At 34.8% G+C, this 27,448-nt stretch overlaps 1 protein-coding gene and 1 non-coding gene across 5 annotated transcripts in view; both read left to right on the top strand.

The window, feature by feature from the left end:
- The window catches only part of ERBB4 (erb-b2 receptor tyrosine kinase 4), a 1,157,221-nt gene that overhangs the window by 647,703 nt on the left and 482,070 nt on the right, over nt 1-27,448 (top strand). The gene's annotated exons all lie outside the window — the stretch shown is intronic.
- On the top strand, nt 26,212-26,402 carry LOC125096698 (U2 spliceosomal RNA). Its single transcript, XR_007126354.1, has one exon. It is a non-coding gene; the product is annotated as a U2 spliceosomal RNA (small nuclear RNA).

Below are 27,448 nucleotides of genomic sequence, written 5' to 3'. Positions count from 1 at the left end.
CTACAGGAAAAGATGAAGATGCTACCTTGAGACTTAAGGAACATTAAGGACTGGATGAGTTCTTGCTAAATCAGACAAAATGCTTAAAGTGGATTTGGTAGAGCCAACTAGTTGCTCACCAATAATGTTACCTCCCTTCCCAGGAGATAGTTAGAACCAATTTCCCAGTTTCCTTTTCACTTAAGTGTGGTTGTATAACTTTTAGACAATTAAATGTAAGTGCAAATGTCGTATGTCACTTTTAAACCTAGTCTATAAAAGAATTTGAAGTATGTGCCCCTCGTTTTCCACCCCAATGAAAATAATTCTTTGAAAATTATAGGTTCAAAGCCACAGAGTGCTCATCAGCCTGGATCCCTCATAATCTGTGGAGTAGAGGCCCCAATCTGCTATTGCAAATCCTTGCCCACCAGTCTGCAATATTCCCTACATCCCCCTTAAGTAAGGGGTATGTAAATACCTTTAAGATTTACAAAAGCAATTTCTCACTCTTTATGTTTGGGCCATTATTTTGAATTTTCTCAGGACACCAACTAATGTCACCCTTAACTAATTCTGTGGCTGTGTAGAAAAGAAAAGATCTTAACCTAGTAAAATTCTGACACTGGAGCAGTGGTGTACCAAGGGTGGACTTGTGAGGGTATACATAAAGGGGTACATTGTTGGAGAATATTAAACAAGAAAGCCAGTCTTTTCAAATTATTATTATAAACCGTGAATTTTAAACTGAGTTAGGTGTAAAATACACCTCAGTGAAAAATATTTTTTATTGATCAAAGTTTTAAAAAAAAATGCTATGGTTACTGTTGAGCTTTAAAAACGTATATATGCAAGCTTTAACACAATTTAATTATTTATCTTTTTGTAAATATTGTTTATGTAGAAATTAATTTGGAGAACTCCTAGTTCTACAGTTTGACCCCTTCACACAGAGACTTGACTGCATGCTTTAGTTTAGAGAACACGTTTATTCAAAATGATTTAAATTTTTTTCAGGTGTAGTTCATGTGACCAGCGTATGTGTTATTACATATCCCTGTGTTTAATTCCTTTGTGGTTGTGGTGTTACATACAATTGTAGTTTCAAAACTAACAATAATAACAGTGTTTCATAATTATAAAGATGAAGCAATAGGGCTTGAGTTATCTCAAGTCTATTATCCTATGTGATTACTTGGGGCCCTTTGTGTTTACATTTACAAAATAATGAAAAAGTGCATACTACCAGATACCATAATCTGTTTGGTAACTAGCAAATTCTAGGTCACACATAAAACTTGTTTTACTGCTTTTGAATAATATCTTGCAAATTTAAATTTATTTTTTATCTTATATCAATTATTTTAAACCAAAGAACAAATCAAGAAGATAATGATTACCACATGATTATTGATGAAAACAATTTTGCCAGAGAGGGGGTATTTGCTCAGAGTGTCAAATATATTAGGTATATGACTGCAGTAGAGAACTTTTTTTCCCCACTTGAACATACTTTTAAAGTTCTACTACAAAATAAATAATAATGAATATATACAATACCTAAAATCCATTGTCCATTGCAATAGATTGGATAATTAATGTTCTACAGTTGTTTATATGGGGCACTGGGTGAGATAGTGTAAGTGCAGTTTTATCAAGACTCCTGAGACAGTTCATTCAAAAGCATGTTAAATTTGTCACTAGTAAGTATTATCATTGTAATATAATATATAGTTAAACAATCATGGGTCAACTTCCAGCCTGGCTCTAATTTCAGTATCACCAAATGTTAGAGCTTAAAGTAGAATCTGTAGAGGGAGCTGATGTTTTTGGGTGTCCACTATATATTCCCTATCATTTAATTTTTCTCAGGAAATATATTTATAGATTAGATAGTTGTGGCTCATAGTTACAAAGGTTTGCTTGGCCACTTAGCATAATTAAATTGGAATTCAGACCTTCTGCCTCCAATGTCTCATAAATGGTCCCTTTGGAGTACAGTCCTTTGCTTTCTCTACTCCACTGCAGGTAATCTGGGTCATTTGGAAGATCCCTTGGGATGAAATAGGTCCCAGTAAATATTTGTTGAAAGTTTGTAAATTGTGGCCAAAAAAACTTCGATGGATTTGTCAGGTTCACATTGTTCCTTTGCCATCTAAAAAAAAGACTATAATCCATTTCTATTGATTCTTCACTTAGAACATTACACAAAATCATTTGCTTTTGAAGAGAACATATGCAGAAGACATAATTAGGTTCTTTGAAATGCCAAATATTCTGTTACAATGTGTACATGCTATCTTTTTCAGTTTAACAATTTTCTTAATAACTTTTGAAGTTTCTAAACCTTCCATGATTAAGGAAAATAGGACTACAAACCAGCAGTAGTTCTTATCAAGTATGTTTTATTGGTTTTGGTAACCAAACTGAAAAGTGTTCTCAACTTGCAAGCTCAACTCAACATCGCATTTCAATGAATTTTATTTTTTTAACAGACAGGTTCATCCAATACGTGATCCAGCTTTTTCAAGGAAAAAAAAAAAAAAAAAGCTATGGCAAAGGAATTGGTAATCATGCATTAAATTAAAAACATTAATTTGATGATGTATATTTGAATTATTGGGATAAAGATCACAATAGGAAAAGGAACAATAGCTTACTATTGAAGTAATTTGGTGTTCACTGAAGCAAAAATTATTTCTTAGTCCGTAATTCAGTGATTCTAAATTCAAACTAGTATTTTTCTACTGTAAATATGTATGTGCCATGTATGAAGTTGGCTCTTATTTAGGAGGTACTTAGTTATGCCTGACATTACATTTTCTAGTAATGTCCACCAGCTTATGGCCAACAACATCGAATTGAAAAGATAGCTAATATATAAGGAGATGGAGAAAGAAAAAAAAAAAAGCATGTGTGGGTCCTGCTGACTACACAGCTATGATATCAGCCTTGTCACGCCTGGCACTTATGTGGCCTTCAGACATTCCTCGTCATAGCCCACTGACTTAACTACCTCCCTTCAGCAATTCTTTGTCTCTCCCTCCACCATAGATCACAGTTTTCTTTGGCCTTTGCCTTTTCAGCTGGCTGTGAAGCTTGAAATTCCTTAGCACTGCATTTCAGTTTTATCTGGTTCTACTTAATTGAGGCAAAGAGTAGAGTTTAAGGTTAAGTGCAGAATATTACAAGATCAGTTCCTCCAATTAAAAATAAGTTTATTGGGGCGCCTGGGTGGCTCAGTGGGTTGAGCCGCTGCCTTCGGCTCAGGTCATGATCTCGGGGTCCTGGGATCGAGCCCCGCATCGGGCTCTCTGCTCAGCGGGAGCCTGCTTCCTCCCCTCTCTCTCTGCCTGCCTCTCTGCCTGCTTGTGATCTCTGTCAAATAAATAAATAAAATCTTTAAAAAAAAAAATAAGTTTATTACATTCTGCAATCAAGAGTACAACAAAAAAAAGTATGAAATGGAAATGCCTTCCTATTTTACCCTTCTCTAATTATTGTGGAAGACTACACATACTGTTAAGATAAAACAAAAAGGTATTATAATCTCAGAGAATATGAAATATCACTGCATATTTTTAATATAATTTTAAAAAGCAGCAGAATTTTAGTTCCAATGTGGCTTCATTATATCTTTGAAAAATAATAGGAATAGGAAAAGTTGGTAGTGTTTACATCGTTGACAAAAATCACAAGTCACTCTTTCTAAGGTTTATGTCTTGGTAAAATCTCACTAATATTAGTGCCTGTTTAGCAAGGAATATTTTCTAAGGAAGTATTTTCCTACCAAGTAGACAGTGGATACTAGTCAGTACATTTTCCCTGTGTGTATAGCAAATTATCTCCAACTGCACTTGAATTTTAGAGCTTTAGTATTGCCTTTGACTTGGAGACTCTTATTGATTATGTAACATAAAGGAAACTTCACAGTATTTATTGTTCTGTCATTAAGCAGTTGTTATTTATCATTTTTTTTAACCACCTTCCCAAGCTCAAACACTCTGCTAAGGCCAGGAAAAGAGAAAAAAGTACTTACCTGGAAAGCTTTAGAAATAATGGTAGCTGAGGGAGGGAAACTGATGAATGGGGATAAAGATAAATCCTTAGTTCTGGCCCTTTTTCTGTCTTTAAGATTACTTTTGTTTCACTTCCTTTATGTTAAAAGAGGTGATGTCAGTTATGTCATTTCTTTACTATAAATATGTGACTCTTAGCTATCTTTCCATGACCAAAGAGATATTACCAACTTATTCCTGCTCATATCCCATACTGTTGTCCATGATGTGTTTTTTTGTTTTTGTTTTTTTCTGTTTCTTTCTGTATACCATGAGGTATTATCACTTTGTTTCACCTGTTGAAACATAATCAATAGTAAATCACTATATTCATTTGATTGACTTAATATGTATCTAGCACTCTTGGTGAAGTAAATATTATATAGAATATTCAGTTGATAACTTTATCTTTTATCTGCTTTTCTATGTTTTCTTATCTAAATTTTACTGGATAACGAATGTAATAGAAACTTTTCTAAGTGAAAATTTATAGTATTCCCTGTTATCACAGTAATCCTTAGAAAACCATCTGGTCACAAATGTGTCATTTCACAAGGTCTGGTGTATGTTATAGTCTCTCTACCAGCAGACTCAAATTGCCCAGAGTTTTTCCTAGAGTGTAGAGAACCAATTTGAGCAAGCCTTTCCAAAAATCTTTTAATAGGAGCCCAGACAGAGGAACCTACTATGGGGTTTCCATGAGAATGGCAGACTTGACAAAGCCCCACCTTCCTGGAAAAATACTCGGTTTAAAATTGAGTTTATGAGTAACTCTAAAAAGTCAGATCAACTTGTAGACATGCTGGAGAAGGTTTAAGTCTGTACACCACCTCTTAGCTTCCCTTGGACATTTTCATTTTCTGCTGCTTGGTAAGATAGTGCAAGATATACTCTCCCCTCCTGTCTCATCAAGATCTACTGCCCTAAGCCTTTCCTAGTGTTTGCAGTTTATAACTCTTTGCTTTGGATTTCCCTGTGGCTGGCTGTCCATTCTTTAACAACCAAACTTATTCAGTTATCTATTACCATTTTCTCCCATTCTATTTTCATACCTTTTAGCCAAATTATTTTTTTAAGAATGTCAGTGAACTCCATGTTGTAAAATCCAATGGACAATGTCATATCCCATCATCCGTCAACATGTTATGTATCCTCTGTTGGATGGATATATTCTCAAGATGTTTTGTGTTCAGTCTCTTTGACCTGCCCATCCTCGACTGTTAGACCTACAGATATTGTCCCTATTTATTTATAAAAAAGTTCAGTATTATACTAGAGTTTACAACTGAGCTTTAGATTCATAAATGTAAATGTACATACAGAATTTGTGTAGGATGACCAACATATATTCTAGATTGACCTCTCCAAAGTTAGACTCTTGAATCTCATTTTTCACCTCCCAACCTGTTTATCCATTGGTCTTATCATCTCAGAAATTGGTATCATCATACATTTGAATGCTTAAATTAGAAACCTCAAATTCACCTTTATTTCTCCTCAGTCTCTCTCTAATCCATTGGTAAGTCCAATGACTATCTAAAACTGTATCTAGAATCCATTTTTTTTCTTGATCTCCACAGCCGCTATCTATGTCTCAACCATCATTTGTTCTCACACAGTTGGAGTAGTTTTCTAACTGGTCTTCTAGTTTTCCTTCCTCACCTATAGTCCAGTCTCTTGAGGGTATCCAGAATGCTCTTTTTAAAATGTAGTTCTGATGTTGTCACTCTTGCAGTCAAAATCCCTCAATGCCATCCATCTGCACTTAAAGTTGAATAAAAACCTTTGAATACTGTCTACAATGTCCTGAACATTCTGCCTCCCATATAGTTCACCAGATCCCAAACTTTCTATGCCATTCTCTCTTCTTTTCTTCAACTATTCAATCTTTCAGGCTTTTCTATTCTTAGAACAGACCAAATACTTTACTTTGTATATACTTTTCCCTTTCCTTGAAATACTCTTCTACAACCCATGGCATGACTGAGTCTTCCTTCAAGGCTTAGTTTGAGTCTAACCTCCGACAAGCTTTCCTCAGCAGTCTATACTTCCCCATACATCTAAATCAGATTCATCAACCTACAACATTTTTCATGTACACTCTTATATCACTGTGCATAATGGTCTTTATTGTTGTCTTTTTAGTAATTATCACAACTTGTAATTACCAATTTATTAAATTTACTGTTATGTTTTTTTCTATTCTCCACTAGGATGAAAATCCTGTAAATGTTGGGATCATATCTGTGTTACTCACTTGTATGTGACAGATCTTTGGAAAAGCAATGATCCCAGTCTTAAGAGACCATCAAGTTTGGGGGCATCTGGGTGGCACAATTTGCTAAGTGTCTGACTGTTTTGGCTCATGTCATGATCTTGGGATGATGAGATAGAGCCCCATGCTGAGCACAGAGCCTGTTTAAGGCTCTCTTCTACTCTCTCTACCCCTCTCCTCTCTCTAAAATAAATAAATCTTTTAAAAAGATACCATCAATTTTAAGATGAACTGTTATTTTATGTACCATTAAATAGGAAAAAATGTTGACAGTTAAACTATAATGCCATTCTTTCTTATGACTTGGGACTTTCGTCATATATTCAAAGAGCCTTTTAATATTAGAAGTTTAGACTAATTGTTATCGTGTCATTCTTGTGCATACATAAAAAAATTTTTAAATGATCAAAGTAAATTGGTTAAGATAATTGTAAGACTTGGGGCGCCTGGGTGGCTCAGTGGGTTAAGCTGCTGCCTTCAGCTCAGGTCATGATCTCAGGGTCCTGGGATCGAGTCCCGCATCGGGCTCTCTGCTCGGCAGGGAGCCTGCTTCCCTCTCTCTCTCTCTGCCTGCCTCTCTGTCTACTTGTAACCTCTCTCTGTCAAATAAACAAATAAAATCTTTAGAAAAAAAAAAAAGATAATTGTAAGACTTGGATAATCTAACCCCATAGTGACTTTTTTCTTTTCTTTTCTTTTCTTTTTTTTTTAATTCATTTATTTGACAGGCAGAGATCACAAGTAGGAAGAGCAGCAGGCAGAGAGAGAGGAGGAAGCAGGCTCCCTGACGAGCAGAAAGCCAGATGCGGGGCTCAATCCCAGGACCCTGAAATCATGACCTGAGCTTAAGGCAGAGGCTTAACCCACTGAGCCACCCAGGCACCCCTCTTTTTTTTTTTTTTTTTTAAGAGAGCAAGCATACATGTGCATGTGAGGGGGAAGCAGAAGGTGAGGGAGAGAGAGGATCCTAAGCAGGCCCCATGCCCAATGCAGAGCCCTAGGCAGGGCTCAGTCTCACAAACCTGAGATCATTACCTGAGCCAAAGTCAAGTCAGATGCTTAACCTACTGAGCCACCCCAGTGCCCCTACATTCACATTTCAACTGTTTGTTTTCATTGTACCATCAGAGAATCGGTTGAGCACTAAAATCTAGTTCTTCTAATATTTTTCTACACTACTGCCAATCATTCTACAAGTTTTATGCCTAATAGATGTTTGTCATTTTTTTTTTTTATCTCAATAGATAGTGTTCTTGTTAGGTTTTTATACAATGAATCCCTGTTAACTCCTATTCTTTCTCGAATGGTCCTTAAACAGTCTGTTTGTGTAAAAATCATGGCATTGAAGTTATGCCCTCATACCATCACAAATAGCAATGAAGTTCACACATGCCCCCAGAACTTCTATGAAGTCATGACTGCCATCTGGCTAGCGAGAATTATAACATGCACCCCAACTGTAGAGAGACATATATATGAAAAATGTGTACCTTAAAACAGATGAAATAGGATAGTAGATAGTAAATTACTGTTCTTCCTTTGGCTAACTCTTTCCATGGCTGGTTCCTTCTTTTATTATTATTATTATTAATTCAAGTAATATTAACATATAGTGGTACATTAGTTCTGGGTATTTAATATAATAATTCAGCAATCCTATATTGTGCTCATCAAGATCAATATATTCTAGTTTCCTTTTTTTAAAATATTTTATTCATTTGAGAAAGAGAGAAAAGAACACATGCACAGGAGGGGTGGGGAGGGAGGGAGGAAGATGGAAATGCAGACTCTCCACTGAGCAGGGAGCCCAATGTGGGCTCAATCCCAGAACCCTGAGATTATGGCCTGAGCCGAAGGTGAATGCTTAACTGGCTGAGCCACACAGGCACCCCTCTAGGTTCCTTCTTTTCAATTTTCAGTACAACAATTATGACTCCAGAGGGACCTCCCCTGATAATCCTATCTAAAGTAACCCAGGATCCCTTCCCCTGCTCTATACTGGTCACTCTAATATTATGTTTGAGAGGTGCCTGGGTGGTTCAATAGGTTAAGTATCTACCCTTAGCTTAGGTCATGATCCCAGGGTTCTGGGATTGAGCCCCATATAGAGCTCCCTGCTCAACAAGGAGCCTGCTTCTCCTTCTGCGTGCTGCAGCCTCTGCTTGTGCTCTCTCCTCTCTCTATATCTCTGACAAGTAAATAAATAAAACTCTTTAAAAATAAATTAAAAATTAAAAAAATAGGGGCTCCTGGGTGGGTCAGTAAGTAAGCAACTGCCTTCGGCTCATGATCCCAGGGTCCTGCTCTTTGGGAAGCCTGCTTCTCCCTCTCCCACTCCCCCTGCTTGTGTTTCCTCTCTTGCTGTGTCTCTCTGTCAAATAAATAAATAAAATCTTTATAAAAATAAATAAAAATTAAAATTAAAAAATATTTGATTTCATTCATAGCTCTTAAATTTATTTGATGGTTTTGTTGTTGTTTATGGATTTTAACTTGTTTGTTGTGTGTTTGTTCCTTTAGAATGTTTATTTGAAGGGAACAGGGACCTTTTCTCTTTCCTTCACTGATGTAATGGAAATTTGCTAACTAGATAGGTAGATAGATGGATGGTCTTTCTGACTTTATTTTTAGATTTACACATCCGTTGGGCAGTCTGTTTAGTTTTGTTTTCAGTTTTGATCCTTTCTATTTGCTTTCTATCTCAAAAACAAGGCTCATCCTATCCCAGTTCTCAGCTCATATTCTTCGGAGACCTAATCCAAAGTATCAGGTCCAGCACTCCAAGCTGTACTTATGGTATGTGGGGCTCATACTGGCCGGTAAGGGTGGTTACTTTCCCAGATATATTTTAGATGGTTAATAACAAGAAAGAAAGGGGAAAAAGGGAAGTTGTGAGTAAAAGAAATTCACAATACAACTGAAGTTCAATCTAAAGATTTGAAGGAACTGATTTTAGTTAAAGTGTGTGAGAAGTGATAGTGTTTATCAGGAAAATGAATATGAGAAAAGACACAACAAGACGATTAAAAAGAAGGGTTGGCACCAAGTTTTTACTTATTTCTCACATAGGCAAAAACATACTGTTTATCTTAAATCCATATTTATATTGAATGCCTTACTCATTTGTGCTTAAAAATACACATTGGATTGATTTTACTGTGCCATGAAAAACATTTCAGTGTTAAGAAATAAAATACAGGGCGCCTGGGTGGCTCAGTGGGTTGAGCCGCTGCCTTCGGCTCAGGTCATGATCTCGGGGTCCTGGGATCGAGTCCCACATCGGGCTCTCTGCTCAGCAAGAAGCCTGCTTCCCTCTCTCTCTCTCTCTCTGCCTTCCTCTCCATCTACTTGTGATCTCTCTCTGTCAAATAAATAAATAAAATCTTTAAAAAAAAAAGAAATAAAATACAAAATATGTATTTTCAGAAGCTCTATACTCTGTACTGTATCATAATCATGTTCAGAGGGATCTGTACATGAGGTAATAAACAGTACTCTCTAATTACATATCATCCTGCAAGTACAAAAGAAAAGACAATTTTGCAGGCATATATAAAAGCTCATAGACTTGAGTCAGTTCAAAATTACAGTGAGAGCACTGTAAAAGAAGTCACAGCTCCCCCGAAAATGTCAACAGCTTATTGATAGCAGCTACTAGTTTTTTGTACTGATATACCATTGTTTAAGTACCTCACAGTAGTCTCATCAACAGAATTTTTATCTCCAGTGTTTTTCCGTAGTCATTCATGAATCACTTACGTACATATGTAGATATTACTCTAGAATCCCTGTTGAAAATTAGTACATAGGCACTTTATATAATAGTAGAAACTTTCAGATTGCACTGCAAAATGGTTAAACAGATTCACTTACATATAAGGAACAGATGAGATAATATATTTCAACATTTACATATTTTTGTTTCATGCTATTCCAAGGCCTTCTGTATCATTAATCTATATAATTTTATTAATGTTTAACTTCGATTAGATCCTAAAATTTTTAACTATTTTGTTGGATGAAAATGATATCTTGTTTCTGTTTTTATTTTCCAGGTTCTTGATAATAGTTTTATATAACACAGTCTAATGCTTCTTGCATTTTTCTGCTGCTTACATAAAATCTATATATTAATATGAACTATTCCCATTAACCTTACTACTTAAAAACAAATTCATCCAATGGCATAAGCTTTGCTTATTCCCACTAATTGAGATGATAACATCCTAGATATTTTAATTTAGTAGAGTTTGCATAAAATTATATTTAATTTTGATTACATTTGAATAGTTGAATAAATAAAATTATAGAGGCAAATAAAACAATATAAACTTAGTTTGCTATTATGTATCTTCTGTATAATTTGATCAGGTTCTTAGTAAAAAGAAAAACCTTCAAAACATTGAAGAATTAATAAGTTAATATTTTTAAAATAATTAGTACAGATCTTGGAATAAGAAGATTTCAAGACATGTTTGTACATTGACTTTTAATGTTGCTGTTGCTATTATCATCTTCATGATTCTTACTTAAGCTGGGTAAATTAGAACCATTGATCAATTCATAGTATTTTAGATATATATATATAATTAAATTAAATTGTATATTTCAGCGGATATAAATTTCATAGAAAGAAGTTGCTCTGCAAATAATGAGAGTGTTGGATTTCAATATATACTTTGGGCTTTGTCAGTTTGGCTGCTATGTGCTATTTAAAAACAAAATATTTAGTATGGGGTAAAGTCTCTGATAAAAAGTTGGTTAAATGATGGGGCGCCTGGGTGGCTTAGTGGGTTAAGCCTCTGCCTTCAGCTCAGGTCATGATCTCAGTGTCCTGGGATTGAGCCCCCCATAGCATCATCGGGCTCTCTGCTCAGCAGGAAGCCTGCTTCCCTCTGCCTCTCTCTGCCTGCCTCTCTGCTTCCTTGTGATCTCTGTCTGTCAAATAAATAAATAAATAAAATCTTAAAAAAAAGAAAGTTGGTTAAATGAAATTAAAAAAAAAAAAGACCTAATACAAGATAAAATGTTATTATGACATTTTAATTAAGATCCTTATTGAAGGAAGTAAATGATTGCTATGAGAAAATGGTGTAATCTGAGTTGGAAAAATAAATCATTAGCCACCAAGGAATGCTGGGCCAGCACCACCTTCATCTAAGTACCAAAAGCCATGAAGTTAGGGCTCCGTGCTAATATTAGGACAAAAGAAAAAAAAAGGAACCAAGAATTTATAAGAAAGGATAATAATTCATATTTATTATTAAGTCTAAAGAGCTGAAATAAATTAAGATTGACATATTTGGACAGATACATCTATATCAGAGAGGAAGCCGATATTATTCTGACTCCTGCTCCAGAGTCTTTGTCTCTTTTCCCTACCAACCTTTTCAGTTGTGTTCACCAAAATTCTTCGAAACCTTTAATATAAAGATAGAAGATATCTAAGGAAACATGATTGGAATTTTACATAGAATGCACATGCTAACATGTTGTGTAAACTAAAAAAAAAAAGAGAAAAAAAAAAGCCACTTACTCCCCTGTTTTGTTTCCCCTTCCGTAAAAGTGCGATGGCAATATTATCAATCAATATTGTTAAAAAAATATTTAAAATAGTGAAACATGTAAACTTCAGAAAGGTAAATTTATGTTTCAATTTATTATTTTATTTGGATCATATTTGTGTAAAATATGTATGTTAAGTATATATATGTGCAACTTTGCTCATGTATTTATCTGTTTCCATTTTTATAAGCATTTACATCTATACATACATCTTTATCATTTTACCTATAACAGTTTTTCATATCTGTCTACTTAACACCTCCTCAAAGACACAAGTGTGTCTGATTTCTATCTGTGAACATTCTTGCTGTGTTGTATTAATTAGAAAAATACTTAATGAATTATCAAATCCCTTAAAAGAGAAACTATAAATAAAAATTTAAAAAAACAAATAGATGACCTGACTAACCAGGGGCCTTTAATAGCTCTGATTGTTATGTAAGAATCAATTTTTTTCTCAGTGTTCCAAGATTCATTGTTTATGTACCACACCCAGTGTTCCCTGCAATATGTACCCTCCATAATACTCACAACCAGGCTCATCCAACCCCGGGGGTGTGGGCCCCAGCCCCTCCAAAACCCTCACTTTGTCTCTCAGAGTCCACAGTCTCTCATGGTTTGTCTCCCCCTCCGATTTCCCCCAACTCCCTTCTCCTCTCCATCTCCCAATCTCCTCCATGTTATTCCTTATGCTCCACAGGTAAGTGAGACCATATGATAATTGACTCTCTCATCAAGAATCAATATGTTAAGATTTATAATTCATAGTATGGATGTAGGGCTGATTCCAGGTTTTCATTACTTCAATTATAAAAGAACTTATGGAATAATAACTCCAAAGACAAGCTGAGCTTTGCTTAAAACAACAACAACAAAAAGGTTATGCTCTTTCTTTCTATTGACAGATAGAAAATTTAGGTCACATAAAGTAAGTCCTTCACCCAACATATAATTTCACACTTCCCTTCTGTATCTTGGCTTCATGGCAAATGTATTATTCATGTATTTTTTCCTCTTTTGAATATCTGTTTTCATTATTGATCTTTCAGCTTGGCCTGCACAGGCTCCATGTACATAAGTTTTATTTCTTAGTATGTCAAGGCCTTTTGTATCATTCTTCTATCAGGTTATATCTCTTGGCCTTGAGTATTTCACTGCTTTTCCTTATTTTCTCCATTTGGTGTTTGACTCTAATTTTCCTTTTTGATGTCTTGTTAAGTTATTCTTTTTCTATTGTTTTACTTCTTTTCTCATTTAAAACTTTCTAATTTTATATCCTCAATCTCATCGCAAAGAAAAATTTTTGGTCTGGTTTATTTATTTATTTTTAAAAATTTATTTGACAGAGATCAAAAGTAGGCAGAAAGGCAGGCAGAGAGAGAGGGGGAAGCAGGCTCCCCGCTGAGCAGAGAACACAATGCGGGGCTCAATCCCGGGACCTGGGGCTTGATCCTGGGACCTGGGGCTCAGTCCTGGGACCTGAGGCTCGATCCCAGGACCCTGGGATCATGACCTGAGTCAAAGGCAGAGGCTTTAACCCGCTGAGCCAGCCAAGCACCCTTGGTTTATTTTCTATTTATACACTCATAGGGATTTAGAGATGATCACATCTAATTTCCTCATTTTACAGATAAAAAAAGTCCTGTATATGAATACTCTGTCCTGAATAGCCAGTCGGAGTGCGTAATGAGTAGTTTCCAGTCTGGTTCCACTTTTGTTCTACCATGCAATATTTTATTGCTTTTAAATATATATACATATTTTAAAGCATATATTGATTATTCCCAAAAGGGCTCATTCTACATTTAATATTTTACATAGACTTCCTGATTTGTTTCTCACAACAGCCTTGTAAAGTCACATTGTATCTTAATTTTGTGGTTGCTCAGCTGAGAGAGCAGAGGATAAAGCAATGTCTCAAGCAGATTTCCTAGTTTCATTATTGTTTTTAAACCATTTTAAACCATTTAGGTCCACTTTCCCTTCCTCATTATTTATTTTGATGTTGCATTGCCTTCTGCAAGTCATTTAAACAGATGTTGACATCAAAGAATATTTAATAAAATACTTATATGTTGAATTGTGAAGGATAGCCAAATGAAGATGTTCATCCTTTCATCAGAGAAATTAAACTCACTTTAGAAAACAGTCTATGGAGTTCTCCAAATTGACATTCATTTTTAGCTTATACCCGTTTTAGAATGTTTCTGAAATACAGACAGCAAGCTGCAGATATTCCTTACTAACATAAATTATGGAGTCATTTTCTAGTGAAAACAGATAGTTAGAAATCTGTAACAAAATAAATGTATTTTGTTCTCATATACATTGATGCTGCAGGCTGTGATGTTCCCAAACCGGGTTGATGGTTATTACCAAGAAATGGTTCAATTTGGTTGGCACTACTCTGTTTTGTCAAGTATGAAGAAAATAAGGAATATAGTCCATTGTTTTTAATAAAAATTTCCTCTGAGAGGAATAAGAGATATGATGTATAGACCAACTGTTCCCTTATGAAATAATTTTAAATACATTTTAGTGACATAGGTTCAATGTTGTTACCATCTAGATAATGGGAAATGGGTTTAAACAGAATAAGAAAAATATGAATATAATGTTTTATGCCATGGCAAGAAGGGTAAAACTGCCATCACTCTTGGAGAAGCAGAATCAAATTATAAGGCAATCATCTATAAGATTTGACCACTTAAAATTACTAAGTTAATTTACATAAGAGGGTTGTCCAACCTTTGAAAAATACATGAACTGAGAGTTAAATTAAGACTTTCTGATTAGTTTATCTTAGTTATCTTCCCCCTCACACCCTCTACCTAAATGAAAAAATAATGGACACACACACAGAGAAACACAGACCCATACAGAGATATTTATGGATATATACACACACATACACACACACACATATATATTTATATTTATATATAAAATCATAATCTTTAAACAATCATGAAAAAATAAAAATATTAAAGGAATTGAACACATAAATCAAATCTACACTGTTACACCTCCTCACTGCCAGGAGATATTTATCAAAAAGAGAAATGGAAAAATATATAATTTTTCAAATAGTTTATGGATATTTATTGCAGAGAATACTCTTCCACGATAAATGCATTGCATACTATCACAACAAAATAAGCATATATTAATATCAGTATTGAGGAAAAATTGTTTATGTAATTATAACATTCTATTAATTTACATAGGATATAAACATACATTTTTAGTTAGTATTTTACATTTCTGGTCCATCTTTAAGTTAAGATAAAATAGTTAAAGCATGCAATTTTTTCCTTTTTTGGTTAGCTTTGAAATGTGCTTTTATTTACTTTGTAAAACATATGCATTCTCTATTTTTGATACCATTATGTTAAGATGAGCTAAATAAAGAGGCCAGGCCTATGCTGTTCATACACTTCTGGACACTGTTACTGCACAGAAAGGGCAATAGATGTCTTCATGTTTGTACGACAATTGCCTCTGTATATTTTATCACTTATTGGTAAGAACAATTTGCTACATAGCAATAATAAAGCAGAATGTAATCAAATGTCACTATGGTCTGTTATACTGCAGTAATGTCAGATAAGAGTAATAGGTTTCATAAAATGCTGGGTGAATCTTGGAACAACCTTATTCAGTTGGTGTTCAGATTCATGACCCAATAAAACTTATTCATATACATTGGGTATACACACATTGATACACCAGAAGCTATGTCTGATTTTATTTAATTGTATAGATTCTTTTCCCATAGTGCATTATTGAAGGACTTTACTAAGTAAGACTTTGTGAGCCAAAATCCCTCAATAGGTTTGAAATCATGAGCATAATAATGAGAAAGTCCATTTAAAATTCCAGTGTTCCTTACTAGAGGAGAAAAAAAAATCCCCAGTACTATATTCTGCAGTGCCAAGATACAAGGTTTTCAATACATACATTAATGTCAGGAAAATTTAGGTAGTTATGCAACATAAATTCAAAGACAAAAGTGTCACTGTGATTGTAATATCCTAAAATGTTTATCATTCATCAATATCCAAGTTGTTCTTAACCTTTCATGGTCTATTGAAACTTACAGAACTCAAACCCTGGCTTTCAGTCTGGTGAAAATCTGATCCCTTCCTGCTCTTATACTATCTGTATAAAGTGATACACAATGTATATAGAGAAGATATGTGAATATGTTTTGTTTTTTTTTCCCAATGCTTCAGTAAAGAAAAAAGGGAAGGTGCATAGATTTAGGCTGTAAAGTTTCACTATGAAATTTCGGTGGCTGATGTGTATAAAGTAAACAAATTTGCAAGGTAAAACATGCTGTTTAACATTTTACTTATCAGTTCATTTCTTCCAAGAAGAATGATTTTTAGCCTACATTCCCATACTCAAAAACCTATCAGTGCCAATTCAATTATATTAATGTGTGATTCGAAATGGTGAACCACTCCATGAAGAGTTGTGGGGTTTGATGGGCTCTCGAAAGATAAATATGTATTCTGTGATCAAACAGAAAATCTCTGCCTTCTAGATTCTTCCATATGTGACCTTTGAAGAAAGAAACCCATGGGTTTTATCACTAGGACTGTGATCCTAAATATCCAAGTAGAACATAAAAAAGAGTGTGGTCCTTGTGTAGTAGAATAATGAATAGTCAAATAAGGTGAGTTTCTCTTCTTCCAACATAAAAGATCACTTTCATACTTTGGGCTTGATGGATATGATATGTATGTATGTTTTCCAGTATTCCTTATTATGATTCTGAGCAGTAGCAATCAAAGGGAAAAATCAAGGCAAAAGCCATACTATTTAGTGCCTATTTTGTCATCATGAAGTAAATACATGAATGTGGAGAAAATTGATTTTTTTCTGAAGAAAATGCTAGACATCAGCACTTTGTCTAGTCCCTTACTTCAAATACCATCAAGATGCTAAAGACTCCCATTTGTATGTTTCTATCCTTGAGCTCTCCCCTGAACACAGACTTATATGGTACAGTAGTCAGCTGCCTAGTCAATATCTTTGCTTAGATGCCATATTTAGTTAAGCACTAGCTAAGCTGCTATAAAAAGAGACCCCAGAATATACTGACTTAGGCAATGTATCAGTTAATGTCTCGAGATGATCAGGGTTGGTAGGACAACTCCTAAAATTTGGTGACAAGAATAGAGAAACAGAGGAACACACATAGAATCCTTTGAAAGGCACAATCCAGAACTGGCATACATAATTTTCTCTTACATTCCAATGCCTGTGGCTAAGTCACATAGCCAAATCCAGCTTTAAGAGAGGCTGAGAACCATGCCCAGATAAAACTCAGGAGATCTGTTGTTAAGCAGAAGAGAATGAATATTGATGGAGTGTCAGTAGTTAACTGACATCAGATATTCCACAGGTGTCTGTAAGCTTAATATGTCCAAAATGGAGCTCTTGATTTTTCCTTCTAAACATCCTTCCCCTACAGTTTGTTCCATTTTTGTAAATGTGAAGTATGTTCTTCCAGTTGCTGAGGATAAACATCTTGGGGTTGTCTAGGATTCTTTTCCTATTTTTTTCTGACTTGAAATTTTTTCCACCAGGAAATGTTACCACCCCTTCATTCAAAAAAAAAAAAAAAAATCCATCCTATATGTTTCTTTCCCTCCTCTGCTTCCCTCATGGTCCCAGCCGTATTTACTTCTCGTCTGGATTATTAGAAAATAATACCAAATAAGACCAAACTGGTCTTCCTGCTTCCAACCTTGCCTTGCAATAGTCTATTCTGCACACAGCAACTGTAATGTTGCTTTTCCAATTGTGGACTCTTCTGCTCAGGTATACCTGTCTCCTAGTTAAATAATTCACAAGGTTCTGTATGATTTCCACGTTCCTCCTCAAGCTTTAACCCCCGCCCTTCTCCCCTTTCTGCATTCCAGCCAGACTGTCCTGTACTCTTAGCTATTCCTCAAGCACACCAAACACTTTCCTCTTCATGGACTTTGAATCACGGTTCTCTTTGCTTGAAATTGTTCTCTGATTCCGGTTCCATTTTTTACTTCCTTCAAGTCACTTTTCAAATGTTACTTTTTCAGAGAGACCTTCAGATCAGCCCTGATTCTGACTATTGTACACACTATAGTAATATGTGTGTGCATGCCTATGCCTGTGTCTGTGTGTATTAACTCTCTTTTACTGTTCCTTATTTTACTACTTTTCATAAAACTTATATGTACACATTAAAATATTAAGGTGCATTGAATGTAGTAGTTACTCCAAAAATCATCAGTTGTAGTCTGAATAGTGGCCCTTCAAAGATGTCCACATACGAATCCCTGGAGCCTGTGATAGATTACATGTGAAGGGGAATAAAAAATGCAGATGAAATTAAGTTTCGTACTTAGTTGACCTTAAAATAATCCTGAATTATCTGATCTTAAAATAGAACAATAATCCTGGATTATCTGGGTGGGCCCAAAGTAATCACAATGGTTAAAAGTATAAGAGGCGGACAGGAAGAGAATCGGAGTCATGGGAGAATACAAAGGACTCGGTCCTTGTGTTGGCTTTGAAGGTGGATGAAGGGACCAGGAGCCAAGGAATGCAGGAACCTCTAGAAGCTGAAAAGGGCAAACAGGTTCTTTTCCACAACATCTGGAAAAAGTTAACCCTGCTGGCATCCTGATTTTAGCCTAGAGAAACCCATTTCAGACTTGTGACCACCAAAATTTGTAAGATAATAAACATGCATTGTTTATTTTTTTGAAGTTTTTATTTATTCATTTGTCAGAGAGAGAGTGCACACAAGCAGCAGGAGCAGAAGGCAGAGGGAGAAGCAAGCTCCCTGTTGAGGAGGGAGTCCGATGTGGGACTCGATCCCAGGACCCTGGGATCATGACCTAAGCTGAAGGTAGACACTTAACCCACTGAGCCACCCAGGCGTCCCTAAACATGTGTTGTTTAAAGCCACTATTTGTGATAAACTAATATAATAAGAAACACACATTTTAAAGTTTAATATAATTTAATATTTTCTCAACTACGGTGAAGTATTTGCTTGAGTTGGTGATTCTTGTAACATCTGTGAGGATCCTTCTGTTTACATCTTATAACAAAACAGAAGCAAACAAACAAAAACAACAACTTGCTTCACTTCTTCCCCTCTAACCTAAAATAGAACCTGTCTTTCCATAAATGCTAATTCTGCATTTGTGAGGCAGTGTAATTGTTTTCTGTTGGTCATTGGCTATCACGTTTTTTAGTCTGACATAGAAAAAGTAGATTTGGGAACTACTTTTATTTTACAGATTCTACAGGGACATTGTTTAGTTTTACTTAAAACTAGTAAAATATAGTGAATAACTAGAATATTAGAAGAAAGGTATGTTTTTATGAATTCAAGTAAGATTTATGATAATAAAATCAAATTTAATTTTGTGTTTTACTTCTTCACCAAAACCATTAATCCACTGTGGGATCATATTGATCAAGTAATAATTAAAATTTATTTAGCACTATGAGTCAAGTACTGTACTCTTTTATCTGCATATATTATGTCTGTATGTAATCCTAGTAAAAAACATTTGTGATAAATTCAACTGCTATCGAAGGAGAAAACTAAGGCAAAGAAAAATTAGAAAAGATACTTCAGGCCCAAAAGTAAGTAAGTAACCTGGAGAAAGAAGATCTTTCTAGAATTTCTAGTGTGTGTCCATTGTATGATTTAAAATCTTGGACTGTTATAGTTAAACAATCCCAGGGAGATGGAGGGTTAGTGTTCAAGCATTTATATGAGCTCATTACTCTTTGAGTTTTCTGTGTTTACAGTTTTCCATTCTCTACATTTCATGAGAGTTAGTTTATATTTTGCTATGTGTGAATGAGTGTGTGTGTGTGTGTGTGTGTGCGTGCGTGCAGCCTCTGCAGCTGCTGAACATGCACCTGCATCAGCCTGAATCCAGCTAAAACCCACTATTAGTGCATATTATCTGGGATACTTGGAATGGTATTTGTTTGCCTTTGACATCAATGGCTGACCCTCATGTTCCTTTATCTTTAAACAGCCCATCTTCTCTTTAGAATATTCTTCCTATAGAACTATATTTAGCTAATAATTTGATGTGCTGTCATTTTATTCTCCAACTAGCTTTCAGTTTTAGCAATTTAAAATCTGTTTGGTATAATGAAAAACAGGTCTCTAGGTTACATTGGCAGGTGTGTTTCTTTTCTTGTTAAACCTGGTTATCCAAACCACCAAGAGATGAACTTTAAGTAAAGGTGCTGTTTTCTTTTTTCATTTTATGTGATCAGTGCTGCAGAGCAAAAGAAAGATATTTTTAACACCAACTATTTTTTCTGATCAATATGTTGTTTAGGAGAAAAATTGAATTAGTGCTACAGATGGATAAAATATCATGTTCTGTATTGAGTTTTTTGTTTTTTTTGTTTGTTTTTTAAATGAAGTCAGTCACCTACTGAGTACCCATTTCAATAGGAACTATGTATGAAACTTAAATTATTTATTCAAATATCTGAAGGATATTAGAAAACCAACTACATTTCCACACATGAAGGGAAGTCACAGAACTTGGTATTTCATGTATTTGACACCAATTAATTGACCTTTCTTTCAAAGTGAGATTTCTGTTGCAACTTACTTGTCTGGAATTGGAATTTTACATTTTATCCAGATCCTTTTTTTTTTTTTTTTTGGCCCCCAAGATCACTTTCCAGGAATTAATTCAAGCTGATCAAATTTGACCACCTACTATGGGACATTAAGATGTATCTTCATTCGGGACGCCTGGGTGGCTCAGTTGGTTAAGCAGCTGCCTTCGGCTCAGGTCATGATCCCAGCGTCCTGGGATCAAGTCCCGCATCGGGCTCCTTACTCATTGGGGAGCCTGCTTCTCCCTCTGCCTCTGCCTGCCATTCTGTCTGCCTGTGCTTGCTCTCTCTCCCTCTCTCTCTCTGAAAAATAAATAAATAAAATCTTTAAAAAAAAAAAAGATGTATCTTCATTCAATATGTTTAATTAACCATTTTAAAATAAAGTTGGAAATACAAAGCTTATTTTTATTATTTTAATTAATCGTATAATTGTTAGTTATTGCAAGCCTATTCAAATAGCTCTTGGAACTGTGGGTGATAACATTCATCCTGCACTCAAGAATCTGATCAGAATGAAGTGAGGGGAAATTGCAGGGGATTTGGAGGAAAAGAGACTTGAGTTATTGTAATAAACAGTGAGAGAGGAGAGCAGAAAATGTAATAGCAGGGTTATAGATAAAGTGTTCTGGAATACACTTTAATAGAATTATTTTTTAAATAATATTTCAATAAAATATGGTGTGTGGATTGAAGTTACAAAGAAAATTAGTTTCACCGAGTTAAATATTTCATTTTCCTAAAAACCAGTAGTTAAGGTATATTTTAAATAATAAAAAATAATTGATTTTAAATATAGTTTAAAACCACTTAAAATCTCTGAATTGGTTTTTTTTTTTTTGGATTAAATTTTTTTTTAAATTTTTTATTTTTTCAGCATAACAGTATTCATTATTTTTGCACCACACCCAGTGCTCCATGCAATCCGTGCCCTCTACAATACCCACCACCTGGTGCCCCCAACCTCCCACCCCCCACCCCTTCAAAATTCTCAGATCGTTTTTCAGAGTCCATAGTCTCTCATGGTTCACCTCCCCTTCCAATTTCCCTCAACTCCCTTCTCCTCTCCATCTCCCCTTGTCCCCCATGCTATTTGTTATGCTCCACAAATAAGTGAAACCATATGATAATTGACTCTCTCTGCTTGACTTATTTCACTCAGCATAATCTCTTCCAGTCCCGTCCATGTTGCTACAAAACTTGGGTATTCATCCTTTATTTATTTTTTTTTTTACAGCTTTATAAACATATATTTTTATCCCCAGGGGTACAGGTCTGCGAATCGCCAGGTTTACACATTTCACAACACTCACCATAGCACATACCCTCCCCAATATCCATAACCCCACCCCCTCTCCCAACCCCCTCCCCCCATCAACCCTCAGTTTGTTTTGTGAGAAAATCTCTGAATTGGTTTTAAAAAGAGTTGTTTCTCTTTGTTGTTCTTATTTCTAGCTGCATTATTATTATTGATTAAAGTATCTAACTCTATAATTTACAATTGCTGAAAAAGGCAAACAGGTTCTTTTCCACAATATCTGGAAAAATTTGGCCCATAATAGTCTGATAATACATAAAAGGAAAATTACTCAATTTTAAGATTTTATTTATTAATGAAGTAAATCTGTTTTCCGACACTTGATTTGTAACAGGTATTCAAAAGTATTTGCAGAAAGAAATGGAAGAAAGAAGTCAAACTTTAATTTAGAAAATTCAATAGAAGATTTAATAGCTTTTTTCTCTTTTGCATATATAAAACAGATACTTTAAAATAGTATTGTACTTAAATTATTTTTATAATCACTTATTATGATTTTATAATCACTTATTATGTCAGCTTTTAGATATCAAGAAGTACTTCATGCAGTATTATCTGATGTGAAATAAGGACAAAAATCTCTCACCAGAACTGATTGCAGAAAGTAGAAATGTTTGTTATTTATTTGCTGAAATGGTTAGTGTTAGAAAGAAAAAAAAAAAACTCTTAAAATGCCATTAAACCTTTCCATTAGAAACAATTTGTACTTATTTATAATTTAATAAACACTTACTGACTGCTTTTGTAAGATAAGGGGAAATCCCTATAGGGGCACAGGGATAAACACATTCCAATTTCTGCCCTCAAAGAAGCATATATTGTTGAACAAAGACACATTAGACATTTAAAGTAAACCTGCAAATAAGGGCACTTGGGTGGCTCAGTGGGTTAAGCCTTTGCCTTCGGCTCAGGTTATGATCTCAGGGTCCTGGGATCAAGCCCTGCATCAGCCTCTCTGCTCAGCAGGGTGCCTGCTTCTGCCTCTCTCTCTGCCTACTGCACTGCCTACTTGTGATCTTTGTCTGCCAAATAAATAAATAAAATCTTAAAAAAAATTTAAACCTACAAATAAGCAAAACAATACTGAAGAGGAGTGAGGGGATTGTGTGTATATGAATTTGGAAGATGATAAAGCTTTCTAATTTAAAAAAATCAATTTTGCAAATTCCAAAACTTAACAAAAATTATAACAAAAAATCTAACTGAGGTGGTACATAACTTCTAATAGAGCCACACAATATTCTGTACCTATATATCTATTTCCAAAGGGTTGCATTTCGGTAAAGAGAAAAAAAAATGTACGTATAAATTAAGAACTCTTCTTTTTCCCTTGCCTTTGCGAATGATGCTCATTGATACAGGATCCTGCATTCACCTTTACAAGTGCCCATATCAACTGGAGTTTTAATATCAAGGGCGATAAAATGTAGAAAAAAATTATTAGGCTACAGGAGCTGTCAGTTTTCTTTGAGAATTCCAAAAATGCCAGATGTGTTCATAGCAATAAATACTCCCGTTATGCGCAATACCTTCAACCTCCGAGACGATGATGTGGGAAAACGCCACAGATGGCATCTTGATATGGGATAAACATCATGCAAGTGGTGAGAAGGCCACGGTGAAAAGTACAGTTATGACAGTTATCCTTCGGCAGTCATTGGATGAGAAACTTTCCCAGGTGGGTAATGCTTGCAGAAGGATATTTGGAGTGCTCCTTCAGCTTCCCTCCATGAGCTCCAACAGCAGGTCACTCACTATTTCATGCCAGGATCAGCGCCCACACACAGTGTAACACCATGCACCTGTCAGGCTCCCAGACAGGAGCTGATGTATCTACTTACCAGACGGTCTCTTCTCTATCACAGAAAGTGCCCATTTACAGAACGTAATCTCTATAAAAAGAGAGCAAAAACTATAAGAGGTGAATAAAATGAGTTTAAAGATAGCTAAGTGAATCATTCAAGGTCACAGGGCCAGCAAAGAGAAGAGCTTAAAGCGCATAACTTGGGTTTAAGCATCGAGAGCGCGATCCTTCCATCCTGTTAGAGCAGCCCATTTTATTGTTCATCAGTTCTACCCATTTGCTTGCCCAAATGAAAGAAAAATATTAAAGAAATCCAAATTTATTTCAAAACAAAGAAATATTTGAGTCTATAATATTTGCAAAAACCAAACTGAGCTGCTTGATTGATTTTTAATAACCAGTGATTTCCGCACCCCATTCATAGTGGAAGGGATAAATATGATCACATTATACATAAAGACTTGGCTATCCTTTAGTCATTCCAATTCAGGTTTGAGATATTGGCTTGAAAGATATTCTTGAATTCTAATGTATAACTTTAAAATGGAAGAAGTAATAGACCTATAAATATTTCTTAAGAAAACAGAAAATGTCAGTACATTTAGGGCAATCCTGCTGATTAAACGTCAGTAATGGGTATTTATATTGCTAGGAGGAGCCATTGGCAGTATCTAGGAAATAAATGAGGTTACTTATAAACAGTGAACATGTGACAAATCTTGGGGAGACACAGTCATTCTAAGAGCTCTAAGAGTTCATGTCCTCTATAAAGCCTTAGTAAGTTGCTAAATATAACACCAGGATTAGAAAATATAATTATCCTTCATCATGAATAATCTAAAGAGTCTCTAAATCCAATATGAAAGGATAATCACTTAAAATAGAGTTACTTTGCAAAACTGACGTTTTAATACAAAATCTGAGTTTGGCTAGTAGACATCATTCTTTTATATTTCTGCAAATACCTTTTTCTCTAATTTCAGACTTTCAAAGAGCTTGTTTTACTTCCATCTATGTTTTATTATATTAGGAGAAATGGATGTGTGTATGTGTAAGTGTGAGAGAGAGAGAGAGAGAGAGAGAGAGTGTGTGTGTGTGTGTGTGTGTGTGTGTGTGTTTAAACATAAAATAGTCATTAGACCCTGACTGGGTAGCAGAAAGGTTAAATGTTCAATCTGTTCTATTTTAAGATGTGGGAACAACTGCTTTCTCTGTGTTGATGTACTCTGAAATCCCAGCTAATATGAGGAGAATTTCTAATTAGGAATATAAGAGCCACTAACTTTTTTGAAGTTCTCTTTCTTAAATGAGCCCTGTGTTTAGAAATCAGTTTAGGCTTCAGGATGCCCTTGGGTGTTTATATTTGGAATACTGCCTGTGATGGAAAGTTCAGGCCTTGGATTAGTGTGTAGAGAGCAGCCCCTTCTGTAATAATGGGCATAGGGGACCTTTGCTGCTGCTGCTGCTGTTAAGATTATACTATGATTGTATGGGCTCAAGAAGCTTACTTGAGATAGACAATATAAGTTAATAAGTTTGGTTAAATTTGCATTTCTGTTTACCTAATAATAGGGAGTAATTTTTCACCAATAATATAGCACTTGATTGGTTGTCAAGAAAAACAAAAATATTGGACTTGACAACAATAACCACTTGAGTTGTATCCTGTTACTATCTTTAGGGGTATAGCGATCTATAATTCAAAAAAATAAACAATGATTTTTCATACTCACATTACCTGAGATATTGCCTTTTCTATTAAGGAATCCTGGAGATAGATAGGGTTCTGGTCTTGAGCCTTTCTTAAAAATTTATTCTACAACAAATAAATGATAACCCATGTCAATGGAGATACAATTTCTTTTTTTTTCTTTTTTTTTTTAAAGATTTTATTTATTTATTTGACAGACAGAGATCACAAGTAGGCAGAGAGGCAGGCAGAGAGAGGAGGAAGCAGGCTCCCTGCGGAGCAGAGAGCCCGATGTGGGACTCGATCCCAGAACCCTGAGATCATGACCTGAGCGGAAAGCAGAGGCTTAACCCACTGAGCCACCCAGGCACCCTGGAGATACAATTTCTTAATCAAATTTTAAATACTATAAAAAACCATAGTATGCAATTTGCAGGTCTTTTTGGCAAAAGTATATCATTTAAAAAATTCTATAAACTGCTTTGTGGTTCCTTTCATAATTTCAAGGATAACAGTCTGCTAACTTGTTCTTCATTTCATCTTTTAATAGGAAAAATGTAGTAAATGTCATACAAAATGTTACTGATTGGTGCATTATCTAAATTTAAAATATGATTTTAGAACTGCAATAAAAGACATATGATCTTAAGAAGGCAGTTAGATCACTAATCCCATTAAGGAAATTGGTGGATAAAATGAAGGTAGCTTAAAAAATTTCACACCATAGATTCTATAGTTATTTTAACAAAGACAAAAGGTGAAACACAAAAGGAATTAATTTCTTGGGTGCTTATAAATTGTCCTCTGACAGATGAAACTTTCAGTTGTAATGGCTGATCATTAGAACTTCCATTCATGAGAATCGCTTCTCGGCCTTTTGGCTAAGATCAAGTGTAGTATCTGTTCTTATCAGTTTAATATCTGATACGTCCTCTATCTGAGGACAATATATTAAATGGATTTTTGGAGCAGGGAGTTGGAATAGGAGCTTGCTCCGTCCACTCCACGCATCGACCTGGTATTGCAGTACTTCCAGGAACGGTGCACCAAAAAAAAAAAAAAAAAACAAAAACAAAAAAAAAAAAAACTTCCATTCATGAGTTTTGAGTAGGTCTTGATTATACAAGCTTTGTCTTCTCATCTCTTTTCAAATGGCCAGATTCACATAATAATTTAGTAAATATTTATCCAGTGGTACAATATATAAGGTATTAGACCAAATGTGGTTTAAGTCCATAAAAAGTTAAAAATAAAAAAAAGTAAATGTTGCATGGGAAAAGGAAATTTGAGAATAATAGGTTGGATGGTTAAGCTTAAAGATGCCCTCTCTTCTGTTAATACCGGTCTATAAATACATTATGAGTTTGTAATTTAAGGTCAGGAGGCCCCATACCTTGAATGATAGGCATGTGATTTCGACACAAGTGACTGACTACAGGATGTTCCACTAACAAAAGTAATTACTAATTCTATTCCCATTAGAAGAGAAATATAAATTAGGTAATGATTTTCTTTCCTTATCATTTTTAATTTAATGATCCTGAAAATGTTAGAGAGCAGTTTGCTCTTAGAATTACAAAAGAGTCAAATAGTAAAAATTTTTAAGTCACTGTGTCATGAAAGGTTAGCAAATTTCTATGGTCCTCCTAATTTAAGTGCAGAAAATGCTTTTTGAATAGATGTCAGATAGTTTTAGAAATACTTTTATACAAATTGCTTTTGTCAGATACATAGTAACTTACATTTATAATGTATAGACACTGGAAGAAAATTTATTATGCCTTTATGATATCATTTGTGGCAGTGAACGTCAGGTAATTTTCTAATTCTTTTGTGCTAAAAAGGCACAAATTAAATATAAAAGAAATGCCAATGAAATAACATGTTTAATTCAATCATTAATCCAGTCATTGTCTTTATGGAGGTCTTTTTTTTATTGAAATGATAAAACTACCTTATATTAAAAACTTTCACCAAGAAAACTTGAGGTAGATGAAAGATCAGCAATATCACATTGAAAATATAAAGACAGAATTCAGTTTAAAGGAAAATAGAAATAAAGTTTATAACGTCATTTTTTTTAGCCTTTGAAAGCTAC

This window comes from Lutra lutra, chromosome 3 (assembly GCF_902655055.1).
Source record: "Lutra lutra chromosome 3, mLutLut1.2, whole genome shotgun sequence".
NCBI classification, from domain to species: domain Eukaryota; kingdom Metazoa; phylum Chordata; class Mammalia; order Carnivora; family Mustelidae; genus Lutra; species Lutra lutra.
The sequence above is the reverse complement of the archived record's forward strand: the minus strand, read 5'-3'. Positions and strand labels throughout refer to the sequence as shown.